Source organism: Myotis daubentonii, chromosome 5 (genome assembly GCF_963259705.1).
Source record: "Myotis daubentonii chromosome 5, mMyoDau2.1, whole genome shotgun sequence".
NCBI lineage: Eukaryota > Metazoa > Chordata > Mammalia > Chiroptera > Vespertilionidae > Myotis > Myotis daubentonii.
This window is the reverse complement of record NC_081844.1, coordinates 99,721,491-99,735,750: the sequence shown is the minus strand read 5'-3', so window position 1 is coordinate 99,735,750 and position 14,260 is coordinate 99,721,491.

Here is a 14,260-nt window from a genome sequence, read left to right as displayed (position 1 = left end):
CCGGATGAAGACAGCCTCCGGGAGCTGTACAGAACGCTGCCCAGTCCCATGCTGTGACTTACTGTTGTTATAATTATTCGGAATCAATTCTAATCAGGAAACAACACACCCATTGAAGTAAAATAAAAATAAAGCACCAGGGAGGAAACCAAAGTTTGATTCCAAGCAAAACGGAAGACTTCAGCCTTTACACAGGAAATCTAATTCTGTCAAAACTTAGTACATTTTACATTAATTTTGCTCTGATGTATGACTAGGTCTCCTGGGTACCAGTGGTAGAGAGAAAACCATTAACTCTGTGGAAGCAATTGTTAGTTTTTATAATAAAAAATGCATACTGCTTATACCATTATTGCTTAGGAAATTAGGGAACACAGCATCTAATACCCTGTGTGTGGAATACTGTAGCAAACCACTTAACTTGCAATAATAGAGTATTGACTGGGTACAGTGATCTGTGGGACACAGCCATAGTCAGATTAAGCTGCCATCACTCTGTGCTCGATGGAACCTCCCTTATAATTCATTTATTCCACCTTAGCCAAAGACTTCCAAACAGATTAGCTTTTTTTTTAAAAAAAAAAGGGGGGGGGCTAAGAAGCTCTTCCTATAAGGTACACATTATTTTCCACTTTGTTTTCAAATGCTTAATTAAAATACTGACTTCTTTTCTCCTCCTACCTACAAAATCTTTAGGACTTTGCAAGACTGAGCCTTTGACTTAAGCGATATCTGAATTCAGAGGAGGTGTTTCTGAAGCTAATTTCATGTTTACCAAGATAATCATCATCCCGAAAGCTCCGGTTATCATTTGCAGGTCTTGAGAGTATGACAGAATAAATAGTAGAGCTTTAAAATGCCTTTCAAGTGAGCTATTACTAGCCTGACGTGTCAAAGCAGGCCAGTGTATATGTTCATTCTGAATGCAGGCTGCAATTGGCACCCTTTTCCCTCTTTCTCCCTCTCTCCCCCATCCCTCTCTCCCTCTTCTCTTTCTCTCTCCTTCCTTCTCCTCCTCCTCCTCCTCCTCCTCCTCCTCCTCTTTTTCCTTCTTCTTTCCTTCCTTTTCTCCCCTCTCCTCTCTCTGGCACACATACCACACACACACACACACACACACACACACACACACACACACACACACATACCACACACACACACACACTCACTCACATATGGACTTGTCATCATTCCCTAGTTGATCTGCTGAAGCAATCCAGTATAGTCCACAGGAACAGGATAGGATACCTTCTGGTCCCTGTCACAACTCTTTAATGGTCACTGGAACATTTAGTCAGAAACCTTTCCTTTGCATCCAAATTGCTGAAACCTATTAGCATATGGACAGATCCTAAGCATTTGTGCCAGATGAACCTAAATAATAAGAGAGAAGAGACAGAACCCTGGAAAATGAATCCCCCATTGCAAGCCACTGGAAAAAAGCCTCAGTGGGTAAAACTCAGGAAACAGACAGACAAAAACAGCATGCCTCCAAAATACTTTCCCCTGGTTATCACTACTGGAATTACGCCTTTGACTTGAGGCATTACCTACCTGCAATAATTACAAAACTATGAGAATTTGAAACATACTGTTGGGGGAGAAACTCTTCAGGGGTCTCACACATTCCTAGAAGGCTTCTGAGATGAAGCATTGACAGTTTTTCCCTGGACTATCTTCTCCAGGATGTTTGAATAGCAAACAGCCTTGAAAGGTTTAGTGTCCCCCTCTGGGGCAGAGGACAGATTTATTTCCCGACCAGTGTAAGACAATATCACCCTCCAAGGCAAAGGTTGGTCAGGTTTGCTAGCAGCCCCTTGAAAATTTGGGGTTTCCTAAACTCAGGGTTCCTCAACTTGTGACACAAAACCACTGTGTGCACAACATTCCCCAAGGGCCCGCTCTGCACCATTCTTCAGACCTGGGGGATAGGGGAACCAATGTGCCCATGAAGCTCCTGCTGAGCTGTGAATAATAAAGCCCTCGTCTCTACCCAGGAGCCTCACGTTTTCAGCCAGCATCCGTGAAACAGTTGTAGAATGAGCATAGCCTGCGAGTAGGGTAAAATTCCCAACCTCAGTTCTGAACATTCACCAAACCTAATGAATTAGCATGTAACTTGAATATAACCAACTCTTCCCTAATAGGCATAACAAGTTGCTTGGCTCGTGAATTTCAATGGTTTAAGAGGTCTTAAAATATTCCTTAATCAGTATTACCCTCAAGGGAATGCCCGTGAACCAATGTGTCAACTATGATCTCCACACAAAACTGCCTTGTTCTCCCTCTCCTGTGCCAACTTCCCTGCACAGGTGTTTTGAGCTTCCCTCTGGCAACTGTTGACCACATCCATCTTACTGGTACCAGTGTCTTGCATGGTCTCCAGAGAACCCTCCAATCCCAAAGGAGACCAAATAGTGCTTAGAAACTTCCCTCTCTTCCATCCTGTGCCACACTTGGATTCTGAGGCCCGAGAGCACCACTACTTGGACACAGAGTCCCTAAAGACTAGCATTAAAATAAAAATATATATATAAATAAATAAAAACAGCAACTTCTGACCATTGTCCCATTGACCAATTAGCCCATTCCATTGTATAAGAAAGACAGAACAATACCCTCATGGTTTTTGTCTCTCCTCCTTGTAACCTTTATTGTAACCAAACTCCTCCCTCCAATTCAAACTAACAATCTAAAGCTCTTATATAAAGAGATACAGGCAGATTTGGGACAAGTGTCTAAACCCTCCTTCCATCCTGTTAATGGTCCTATTATAAAACCTTTTAGTTTATAAGGATATATGCCAACCAAGAAGCAGAGAACTATACCAAAGAAAATGGAACATAAGTTAGATAAACACTGTAGAAGAAAATAGAGACCAAAAAAAAAAAATGAAAAGAAATGGACTAGACTTTAAAGATAATATGGGAAGTGTGCACCTCGGCACTGAACAAGTTCCTGGCAGAAACGACATGATTGTCAAGGTCATTTCCAAGCTTGGGCACCTCTATTTAGAGCAATAGTTCTTTGCACATGTACCCCAGGCCTTGAAATTGGTCATGCTTTTTATCTAGGTGTGTTTATATTCAAATATGCTAACTGGTAATTATGAAGGTCAGTACATGCACAACATGACTGGACTAGAGTAATTACTGCTCAATATGAAGTTAACCAAAATCCGACTCTCTCATTTTTCTGTCTTCATCTTCCAAAACAGAAGAAAATGTAGACTTGCAAGGGAATGAGAAAACCATCTGGATCAGAACGCCTCCCAAATTTCACATTCTGCCCTGCCATCCAAACAAGGATTTAGAAGTGCTTTCCCTAAACCAATAATTGAGTGGTGGCTGCCAATTTCTCCCAGAACTTGGCTTTTCTTAACAAGCCATTCCACCGCCTTTATCCTGTCGTTTCTTTGTAATGAAAATAAGAGAAACCAGATGAATTGTACACAATCATCAGGGATATCATGGAGGCAAAAGATGTGTAATAAATTGTATTTAAAGAGGGAGGAGGGCTTTTCTGAGAAAAATACACAAAAAAAATATCATCTAGAAAGCTGACAGTTTTATAAATTTGTCCATAAAACAGTAATGGTCAAATATTTTTTACTAGCCCAGAAATTTTTAAGGTTTGACAGAAATGACCCAAGTAGCAAGGCCTATATTTCTATAAGGAAAGTGATAAATACATAAAACATAGCCAGGACCAATTTTTGCTTACAAATGAAGAAACTAAATTACTTCTAGAGAATGAACTGACATCTAACACAACTTAGCAATGATTTCCTTAAGAGAGGTTTCTCAGGAAGGCGACACTATCACCCAGCCTTCCAGATCTCCCCACTGCCCTGCCCCATTTCCATAACTTCAAGTTTGATCCTAGTTTGGTCACGAAAACAATGTTCAGACTACCCATAGTTCGAAAAGATCTAAGAATAAGAGAGCTCCAGCTATAAAATAATCTGAAAGAGGAGTTTTCAGAAAATATCTCAACCCTGTGCAACAGACCATCTCAAGGCTAAATCTATTCCCTAAGAGTAAGTTAAACAACCAAGGAAGTGTTCAGTGCTCTGCCAGATCATGTATCTTGGGGTCAATAGCACAGGTTCGGTGGAGGCCCGTCTCAGGTTCAAATTCAAGCTCTGCCATTACTGTCCAGGTTACCTTAGGAAAGTTATAAGATATTCCTTAGGCACAATATCTGCATCTCTAAAACAGGGATACTAATATGTCCATTCATGTCCCCCATAAATAAAACGTTGATGATCAACCATAATAGATGAAATAGAACCTAGCTATGTAGCACAGATCTCAAAACTTTAACACCACAAGAAAGAAAGCATCACCATAGAGCAGCGGTTCTCAACCTGTGGATCGCGACCCCTTTGGCGGTCGAACGACCCTTTCACAGGGGTCACCTAAGACCATCCTGCACATCAGATATTTACATTATGATTCATAATAGTAGCAACATTACAGTTATGAAGTAGCAACGAAAATAATTTTATGGTTGGGTCACAACATGAGGAACTGTATTTAAAGGGCCAGAAGGTTGAGAACCGCTGCCATAGAGTAACAAAACTTTGATTGACACGAGATACTTCCATACCTGCAGAAGAAAAAAGAGGGATTAAAGAAGAAAACAATTATGCGCTTCTCTTTATGGGGGTATTTGTTTTACTTCAATCCCTACAAGATGTTGAGGCTTCAACTCCTTCTATGTATAGGAGCTGACAGGTATTGAAAAAGGATGCTCAGGACAGAAGCTATAGGTCATGTATTCAGCACTGGCTGAGAAGCCCTGAAACCTCACCCTGACTAGCTGTGCTTGGAGCACTCTCTTAACCTCTCTGAGACCCCCAAATCCTCAATTGTAAAATGAGAGATTTGAATGGCATGGGTCCTAGAAGGTCCACTGAAGCTGATGAAAAACATTCTAATTGTCCACAATTCTACTAAATCAAACACATAGATGATGGGGAAAAGATTGCAAGTCAGGTTACCTTCTCCCCCAGAGAAACTGAGCTCACATTCCAGGAAGCTCATGCCTTGTTTGGCAATGAACAACCAGATCCATTGGGCTGGGCATCCAGGTGACCCACATTTCTGCACAAATGCTTCCGCTGGTGCCAAGGGCTGCATGTGGCCTGGAACTATAAAAAAAAGAGAAATTAAACTGAAGGCATAAACACCTGCCTCAAAGCCTGTGGGGAGCTCTAACCATCCTGACAGGCCAGTTGTGGTAATTGTCCTGTCTTATCCAATAAACCGGCTATTTAACCACTGAGAGGTTGATGCCTCCTGTCAGTTGACTGTAATCCCAACACCTCCATTGCACATATATGTTTTATTTGCATCGCACCTGTACCACCACAGACCAGGAGAAAGCAATTAAACTATGATTAGCACATATGCCACCTAAATCTGACAAACGGCTGTTCTCAATGAAATCAAAGAACTGTGTTTGGGAAGGCCAGATGACCACTTAGACATGGAGGGTAGTACACAATGACATTGAGAATATGAGACATACAGAAATAGACCTAAAAGAAATAGGTTTTGCTATTTGCATTTTCTATTGCAAATGATGGATGAACAATTTGGATAGCACATATTCAGACAAAGGAGTGCGCTCCATTTTAGACCCGTGCTGGGAAATAGTGGCAAAGGAATAGGATCATGTGGCTTGACTTCAATCACTACCTCAATTGCAGGGGCATCTGGACATCATGTGGGCTACTGAAACACAACCCACAAATACAGACAAGGTCATTGATGTAGCTGATGCATCATTTCAGTTTGCTACCCTGACTGTATTAGTTAGGACATGCTGGCTGCTCTTAAAAATAAAATGAATTGTTAGCATCCAATGAACATGTCCCTAGTGGGCAGGCCACTCCCCTCCCCATAGAGACTTTTTTAGTTGAATTTATTGGGGTGACATTGGTTAATAAAAGTATATAGGTTTCAGGTGTATAATTCTATAGTACATCACCTGTCCACATGGAGATTTAAAGACCCAGATCCTTCCATCTCCTCCCTCTTTCAATCTCAGAGTCTCCTGTATCCATTCAGGTGACAGGAGAAAGGAGGATAGAAGAAATACAGGCTGCTTGCAACTCTGACCCAGGAAATAATACTTCTGCTCCTCTACAAGAATTGTCACAAAGCCACACCTGGAGGCAAGGAGGACCAGGATATGTAATCCTTAAACGGGCAATCTATCTCCAAAGTTGATCCTGTACCATGGAAGGCACAGCACTAAATTTTGGGTAAGTCAGTCTCTTCTATAATAACATGTTTGCTTATATAAATGTGTCTGTTTAGGAGCTGTTTTCAGGTCCCAGTTCTTTCAACTTGTACTTTATCACTCACTACAAGTGAGTGTTATATCACATCTTTCTACTTTCTCATAGTCAGTAATTTTGTAATGTTATCATGCTAAAAAAAATTTCAAGGTATTGGAGTGGATCCAACCAGACAGCAAAGATGCTTCACAGGTGTACTATTAGGAGCAGGAATCGGGTAGGATTGTCTTTCTCATGAGGAAGGAAAAACTGCTGATTTTTTTTTTCACATTTTTATACCCAGTATGGTGACAGTGTGGTTGTAGTGTCTAACTCTGCCTCAGGAATCTGTGTTATGATGTGAGTACAAAACCAGCTTTGCCATCAGCATCAACAGTTGCTTCTTGCTCAGGCCAAACTCAGGGTCGTGACTCATGGCAGTGGGAGGGGAGCATGGATGATAGTCAGATGCTGTAGTCAAAGATAATAGACAGCATAAGACAGAAGGAAATAGATGTCTTAAAAATGCCTTCTCCGGCATGTCAGCTAAAATACCAAACTCCTGCTTTGCTGACATTTCTTAGTCAAACAGAGGTGGCTGGACCATCAACTCATAAATATAAAAACAAAACAAAAAAATTGAAAACCTTGTCATTTATAAGAACTGCACTGAAGGAAGCAGGAGAGTATTCACTAGGCAGGTGATCTGAACCATCACTCCCCAATCCCTTAATACATTGAAATGATAGTGTCCCTTTGTCCCTGAGTATAGCTAAGATGCCACCAAGCAGATAGAAGGACCTTATGTCACCCAGGTAGAGAAGAGGAGACCATGTAATATTCAGCAAGGAGCAAGAGGCAGATTTTGTAATCATAAGTTAGCAAACGTAAATTAAAAAAAAAAAAACTCTTTAAAAGTTCTAACATTTGTTCTGATGAAATAATATTTATGCCATAAAGCACAAAATCTATGAGCTGCAGCTTTTGTCCAGGGGTGTAAATCATTAAGGATCTGAGCTGAGATTTTTATCTTCCAACATGCACGATGTGAAATTTTGGTTGATTATGGAAAGTCTGATTTTCTAGTCAGCATCCACCAAAAGCAGCAACAGAAAATGCCTCTTAGCACAGTTCTGCTGACTTATGAGCTTGGCTTTGCCGACTCTCATCTGCTTCTAGGCACAGCTGTTTTCAAATGGAACAGAGCTTTGTGCAAACGGTGCCAGGCTGGCCTCAGAGCAAGAAAGCCCAGAGTGGAGCAGTTAGGGAAATCAGTATTTTATAGCTGGAGCCCAGAATTGGACCATCACCTGCAATTTCAGATACCTGTGATCTTACATGGCTCCCTCATTGCTGAAATGCACTGCCTGAAGCAGTTCTTAGAGAATCCAGTTCTCCAGGTCCTTGCAAACTTCTATGAGCCTGCCAAGAAGATGAGCAAATGGAAAGATAATGAAGAAGGTTGTGGCACATGCTGTGCTTCCTCTATCTCTGCTCAACCTCAAGGAGAAAATTGTACCCAAGCTGATAGTTACAAGATTAGAATCCATGTGAGTTTTTTTGCTTTGCTATCAAGTTCAACAGTGCAGTTTCTATTTAAAACACACACACACACGCGTGCAGCCCTGCTGGTGTGGTTCAGTGGTTGAGCATTGACCTATGAACCAGGAGGCCACAGTTCAATTCCTGGTCAGGGCACATGCCTGGGTTTCAGGCTTGCGTTTGGGGCTCTATCCTCAGTAGGGGGCATGCAGGAAGCAGCCGACCAATGATTTTCTCTCATCATTGATATTTCTATCTCTCTCTCTCTCTCCCTTCCTCTCTGAAATCAATAAATATATATTTTTATTTTTTAAAAAAACTAAACATAATTAATCCCTTCTGCAGGATACTTGGAAGACAGTAGAATTCCAGAAACAACAAGCTATGCGTCATCAAGAAGAGCAGGACCTTTGGGAAACAGACCCCCGCCCCTTCCACTCTCTGCCAAAGGTCAACACTTCCCTTGGGAACCAACAGAATGTTCCACAATTAATCTCCTCTGCTAGGGGCCCCAGGCTGATGGCTACCAACTGCTCTACTCCTACATCTTCCAGACTTCCTAAGGCCAGGATTTAATTCATAAGGCCAAGTATGAATTGGAGTGTTTAAGAACAAAGGTTTTGAATTAAGTCTGCCTTGCTTTATATCATAGCTATACCACTTACTGTATAACCGTCAGTAAGTTACTTAATTTCTATTAAGCCTAATTCACACGTGGGAGCAAAAGAGCTAAAGGTATATAGCTTTAAAGTTAACAGTGGTTATCTCTAGGTAGAGGAATTAAGCATTAAGTTATTTCTATTTAATTTATCTGCATTGTCTAAAAATGTGTACAATTGAGCATATATTATTTTTGTAATAAGGAAAACATGTCATGTAATAGTAAACTTAACTAAGGAAACTGGAACGTACATGAAATAATCATTTTAATAGAGTAATTGTTGATGAATCCCAACAATAGTTAGATCCCAACTTTTTTGTTGTTGTTATTATTGTTAATCTTCACCTGAAGATTATTTTTCCATTGATTTTTAGAGAGAGTGGAAGGGAGAGGGAGAGGGAAACATCGATGTGAGACATATTGATTGGTTGCCTTCTGCATGCACTCTGACTGGACTGGGGACCAAGCCTACAACTGAGGTACGTGTCCTTGACCAGAATCAAACCCAGGACCCTTTAGTCCACAGGCTGATGCTCTATCCAAACCTGCTAGGGCCCAACTTTTTCCCTCTAAATATTGTTTTTAAAAAATGCCCAAAGTCCATTTAAAATAAATTGATGGGCTTAATTTTAAATAAAGGGAAACAAAACCAGGGCACAATATAACAAATTAAAATATAAAACCTCCCCCATCTCCCACCTGGTCACTTAATTCCATTCCTCCAGGCCGTGGCTGGCATAGTAATTGGCTCCCTTGACAGTCCCCGGATGCCCACTACACCAGACGCTGCTGTTATCCAGATATATGCCTCTCAGGCTTCCCACAAAACCATCCTTCAGAAAGATTCCAGCAAAATAAAACATTCTGCTGGAATGTTTTTAAACAAGTGATTGAAACACAGAAAGGACACTGCTCTCAAAGTTTTAGCCTGGTCCAGGAACCCTGTTGAGATTCTTGGCTTGTTCTCCCAGAGCCCTGACACAAAACTCAGCTGACAGAGGCAGCCCGACTTCGTGATGGCTGACTGAGCACAGAGGGTACATTGGCCAACCTGATCATTAAGGAACTTCTGGAAGATAAAAAGCACATGTCATAAGATTGACAGTGAACTCCCACAGAACTGAGAAATCTACAACCCCATGCAGTCGAAAGAGAAGACCGACAAAACTACAGAACCACCTCCCAAGTAAGAGAGTCGGGTACAGTAGGCAAGCCCTGGCAGAGACAGTAAATCTTGTGCTTGTCTGTGAGCAAATTTTAATTGCTGGAGAAAAATCGCATCGGTTCCCTACTTTCAAAGTGATTTCAATAGATGTTGAATGATAAACCTTAAAATATACCACTCTAAATAAAATGGAAAATATGTCCCCAAAAGACAACTCAGGTGAGCATGGGAACACTGGCTGTGTGCATGAAACCCTTAGCATCCAGAAGTTAGGCTGCTTGTGCACCTATAGTGAAGCTACACAGCCAAGTATTGTTCTATCCCTCTGCCCTGCATAGCTTTAGAGCCACGGATCCTATAATCATAACTGATTTATCTATCAAAATATTACATCCGCTGTTAAATATTAATTATCAGCTATTTTCCTACATGAAGGAATCCAACTCAACTGTTAGTCCTATCAATCAAGATGTCATTCCTAGCCTGGCTGGTGTGGCTCAGTGGTTGAGCATCGAGCCATGAACCAGGAGGTCAGGGTTCCATTCCTGTTCAGGGCACATGCTTGGGTTGCAGGCTCCATCCCCAGTAGGGGATGTGCAAGAGGCGCCAATCAATGATTTTCTTTCATCATTAATGTTTCTCACTCTCCCACCATCTTCCTCTCTCTGAAATAAATACAAATATATATTTATTTTTTAATATATTTTATTGATTTTTTACAGAGAAGAAGGGAGAGGGAATAGAGAGTTAGAAACATCGATGAGAGAGAAACATCGATCAGCTGCCTCCTGCACACCGCTTACTGGGGATGTGCCCGCAACCAAGGTACATGCCCTTGACCGGAATCGAACCTGGGACCCTTCAGTCCGCAGGCCAACGCTCTATCCACTGAGCCAAACAGGTTAGGGCCAAATATATATTTATTAAAAGATGTTATTCATACATGTAAATAAGAATCCCAAAATAACAAAACTTAGAAAAACCAACAAGAGAATGAGACACTGAGATAAAAACAAAAATAACCAACCCCCGTAAACAGGGCTTCTGAACAATATGTAATAGGAATGAAAATATAAGATAAACATCCTTAAGAGATTTAATAAAATGTTACAGATCTAAAAGAGCACTATGAAAAGCAGTAAGAACAGTCTGCAAAATGAATGCTAAGACTTTTAAAAAACTAAATGAATCAACTTAATGCAAAAATAGACATCAAGTGAATTTTAACAAGCTAAAAAATCTATCAAATGGACAAAGAGATAAAACTCTTCATAATAGAAGTGACAACTGTCATGAAAGATAGATCTTAGAAAGCCAATACCTGTCTTCCATGAGTTTCAGAAAAAGAATGAAGAACAGAGAGGGATTATAAAATGAAACAAATAAAAATCAATTTTTCTTCACTTAAAGACATCTTCCACAGGACACGGCCCCTGTAGGAAAGACAGCTCATTGTCTATCAATACCCATTCTCCCTTTCTTCTTTTAATAGAACCCCCAAGACTTTTAGCTGATTACAGAAGGCCAGGCTAACCAATTTCCCATTCTTTCTCGCGAACTGATCATGTGACAAAATTCTGACCAATACGATGTGGATTAAAATGATAGGTATAATTGTGGGCCGTGCTCTTAAAAGAAGAAGACCTTCCACCTCATCTCTCCGCTACCCATTAGCTGGTATACAAATGTGATGGAAAAGATGTTTTAAACCAGTGGTTCTCAACCTTCCTAATGCCGTGACCCTTTAATACAGTTCCTCATATTGTGGTGACCCCCAGCCATAAAATTATTTTCGTTGCTACTTCATAACTGTAATTTTGCTACTGTTATGAATCGTAATGTAAATATCTGATATGCAGGATATATTTTCATTGTTACAAATTGAACATAATTAAAGCATAGTGATTAATCACAAAAACAATATGTAGCCCTAGCCAGCTTGGCTCAGTGGATAGAGCATCAGCCTACAGACTGAAGGGTCCAGGGTTCGATTCTGGCCAGGGGCACATGCCTGGGTTGCGGGCTCCATCCTCAGTGTGGGGTGTGCAGGAGGCAGCCGATCAATGATTCTCTCTCATCATTGATATTTCAATCTCTCTCCCTCTCTCTTCCTCTCTGAAATCAATAAAGAAATATATTTTTTAAAAAACACAATATGTAATTATATATGTGTTTTCTGAAGGTCTTAGGCAACCCCTGTGAAAGGGTCATTCGACCCCCAAAGGGGTCGTGACCCACAGGTTGAGAACTGCTGTTTTAGACCAATGATCAGCAAACACAAACATGCCCATTTGCTGACTTCATCAATGACTGCCTTTGCACTACGATGGCAGGTTGGCCCATAAGTCTAATATATTTCCTATTTGGCCAGTGACAGAAAAAGTTTGCCAACCCCTACTTAAAATTTTTAAAAGACTGACAATACTGTTGATAATGAAGCAACTGGAATACTCAAACATGGCCATTTGGACTGTAAAGTGTTATAAGCTCTTTCTAAAGCTATTTGGAAAACAGTTTGACAAAATTAAACATACAGCTGCCTTGTTACTCAGCAATTCCATATCTATGCATTTTTCTAAGATGAATAAGTGTTTACTAGTATATCCACAAAAAAAGACATGTTCAAAACTGCTCAGAGCAGTTTTATCTATTATAATCCAGAATGGATAAACAAATTATAATATATTCATACAATGAAAAACTACACTACTATAACACCCAACCACATGAATGAAACCCCAAAACATATTGAAAGACACAAAAGAAAATTCACTATGTGACTTCACTCATGTGAAGTTCAACAAAAGGAAAAATTAATTTATGATGATAGATATCAGAATGTTGAAATCTGTAGAGGGTGAGTATTGGCTGGAAAGGGCGTGAGGAAGCTTTTTTAGGTGCTAGAAAGTTCCATGACTTGGTCCTAGTATAGCTACAAATGTACATTTTTAAAAATTGATTGAGCTATGCACTTGAAGTGTATGTACTTTATTGTGAGTATAACACCTTTTTTTAAAAAGCTGAGGAGGTAAGCAAAAAGTAAATAAATATATCATGTAGTTAATACAGAATAATTGTTGTTGATTAATTTTTGGCCAAGCAGCAGATCATAGGATTAAATATATTTTCTGAAAAGGTAAGGCTTAAAAATGTAATAGGCTAGAGAAACAGATAAGCATTTCTAAATCATGAATAAAAATAAATCAACTACAGCAGTATTCACCAAATATTACAATGTTTAGCAAAAAGAATAAGGCACCAGAAATGCACACAGTATGAGTCTATTCACATAAAAATTAAAAAAAACAGACAGGTTGAAAGTAGGAATGTATGCTTAGGTGGTAAAGTACATTAGGAAGGCAGGGAAGTGAGTCTCATTAAGTAAGGAGATTACTCACCTTAGGCAGTAATAGAAAAAGGGTTGTGATGAGAAAGTAATGGAGGAGAGGGGTTTCCTGCATGCTGCTGAAGTTATTTCTTGATCTACATGATGACTATACTAAGGTTCGTGTTATTGCTATGTTGAACTGTACGTATGTTTTAAGCACTTTTCTCATAGCAAAAGGTTTAAAATGAAGATATAGGGGATTTGAATACAAAGAGGTTTATTCACTATTTATTACACATCTTCTCTCTTCATATACAAGTATGAATCTAAAATACCCATATAGATTCAATATAATAAATACATATGAACATAATATATAGTGTATATTTACAAACATATATGTATGTTTGCATATGTATGTACCAGAGATGATGCATTCTTTTCTGTGCCGAGCCAGCTCAGCCAAGGGTTTGAAAGCCTGAGTGAGGCCAGTGAAGGATGAAGAAATGACAGACAGACAGAATAAGCTGGGTCTAGGTGGATCTTCCTGTGCCTGGCTGAGGCCACAGTGAGAGATCCAGAGGCAAGCTGAGCCTTTATTTTATAGCCAGAGGTAAACAAGGTAGTGGTCACCATAGTTACAATGTTCTTGTGAGTTTCACTTGTTTTAGCAGCACTTGCTACATCTCCCTCAGCCCCTTAGCTTCCCAGATAAGCTCTAGGGAGTGTTATAAGGTCAAGCCTAATTATGCTAAGAGGGCTGTGCCCTCTGGGACTTGTTTGTGGCTTTGCCAACAGGTCAGTCCAAGGCTTAACCCTAAAGCCGCACCCTACATTTTCAAATGTCCATAATATCTTTTATTGAAAAGTCTGTCATATGCCAGGTCAGGGATTATTTCATCATGGCAGCAGATCAGTGATGGCTGTGAGTTTCCCAAGCTTTTATTTTCCAAGATGGAGTTTGTATGCGAGTGTGACGATACTGTCAATTCTTATTAAGTGTATGGTAGGGGCAGGGAAGATAACTCATCTTTCAGTTCACATGTTGTAAGGCACAAGGAATCACATCCATCCACATTTGATGTAGACAGTGCATTACCCAGAAAGCACGGGCTTTGACCTGGATACAATAACTGAACTTGACTCCGGATTGTCTTTCTTAGAAGAAAGGTGGTCTTAGATATGTGGTAGCCAAAGAAACAAACTAGGGCAAAGATGGATAACAGATCCCAAAAAATCTGTGCTGCGCTTCCCCCAATAGTGTGGAGTTTGCTC